Source organism: Neomonachus schauinslandi, chromosome 7 (genome assembly GCF_002201575.2).
Source record: "Neomonachus schauinslandi chromosome 7, ASM220157v2, whole genome shotgun sequence".
Classification (NCBI taxonomy): domain Eukaryota; kingdom Metazoa; phylum Chordata; class Mammalia; order Carnivora; family Phocidae; genus Neomonachus; species Neomonachus schauinslandi.
In genome coordinates, this window is record NC_058409.1 from 13,006,150 (window position 1) to 13,007,843 (window position 1,694).

Below are 1,694 nucleotides of genomic sequence, written 5' to 3' on the forward strand. Positions count from 1 at the left end.
ATTTTCCATCCTTTGGTCTTCTATATCACTAAATCTCTCTTCTGCCTCATTTATCCTAGCAGTTAGAGCCTCCGTTTTTTATTGCACCTCATTAAAAGCCTTTTTGATTTCGAAAGCCCTCACTACATTCTTACTGTTTTTGTTTAAATAATTTTCTTTTAAAAATATTTAAATAACAGTAGGAAAAATCTTATATATGCTTACAAAATTACCGCTTCTGGTACGTTTTCGTTACTTTGTGTAATTACACATTTTCATCCGATAAAATTTTCTGTGCTTAAGGGCTTCATTTAACATTTGTTACAGTGCAAGTCTGTTGCAAATGAATTATTTCAGTGTTTGTATGTCTGAATGAAAATATATTTATTTCATCTCCTTTTTGAGGGATAGTTTGGGCATAACATTCTAGGTTGACAGTACTAAAATACTTTGAAGTATTTCTTAGAATACTTTAGAGATATTGCACTGCTCCTGATAAGAGATCTGTTGTTATTTGTATCTTTGTTCTTCTCTGTGTAATGTGTCTTTTTCTCCTAGTGCTTTTAAGATTTTCTCTTTATCACTGTTTTTGAGCAATTAGCTCATGATGCATCCTTATGTAGTTTTCTTCATGTTTCTTGTGCTTAGGTTTTGTTCAGTTTTACTTGTTTAATTATTGTCAAGTTTGGAGATTTTTAAGCCACTGTTTCTTTAAATATCTTTTTTGTCCTCTTTCCCCTTTCTTTAAAGACTCTAATTGTGCATATGTCACTTCATATTGTCCCACAGGTCACTGATGCTCTGTTCATTTTTGTTTGTAAGTCTTTTAAAAATTTTTTTCTGGTTCTCATTTGGGATTATTTTTTAAATTTTTAGTTTTTAATTGAAGTATAGTTGACATACATGTTATAAAAGTTTCAACTCTAGAGCATAATAATTTGACAATCGTATACATTACATAGTGTTCACCATGATAAGTGCAGTTTACCATCTGTCACCATGCAATGTTATTATAGTGTGATTGATTGTATTCCCAATGCTGTACTTTTCATCCCATGACTATTTTATAACTGATATGTTGTACCCCTTAGTCTCCTTTACCTGTTTCTTCCATCCCTCCCCCCATTCACTTCCCTCTGGCATCTATAATTTTTTACCCTGTATTTATGAATCTTTAAAAATATGGAATGCTTCATGAGTTTACTTGTCATCTTTGTGCAAGGGCTCTGCTAATCTTTTCTCTGTTGTTCTAGTTTTAGTATGTGTACTATCACAGTGAGTACTGAGATCTTTATGTTGCTCTATCTTCTGGTTCACTAATATTTTCTTCTACAGTGTGTAATCTGCTCTTAATCCTATCAAGTGCATATCTCCTCTCAGATGTCTTAGTTTTATCTCATCTCATTAATCTCATTGTAGTTTTAATCATAAATTCAGTATGGTCTTTTTTATGCCTTCAAGGTTTTTCTTACCATGTTTAGTCTTCTGGCTTTTTGAGCACATGGAATGCAGTTATAATATCCATTTTAATGTTCTGGTCTGCTAATTCCATCATCTGTGTCAGCACTGAGTCAGTTTTGATTGATTGGGTTTTTTTTTTTGCTCATTTTGTGTAGTTTTTTTTCTCATTTCTTCTTATGCCTGCTAATTTCTTTTTCTTTTTTTTTAATCTTTATCAAAGTCTTTAGAACTCCTTTATTTTCCATATATATATA

The 1,694-nt window shown here is 31.5% G+C and overlaps 1 non-coding gene across 1 annotated transcript; it reads right to left on the reverse strand.

Moving 5' to 3' along the window:
- Positions 1 to 1,155: 1,155 nt before the first annotated feature.
- LOC123325363 lies at positions 1,156 to 1,262 on the reverse strand. Its single transcript, XR_006540381.1, has one exon. It is a non-coding gene; the product is annotated as a U6 spliceosomal RNA (small nuclear RNA).
- Positions 1,263 to 1,694: the final 432 nt, after the last annotated feature.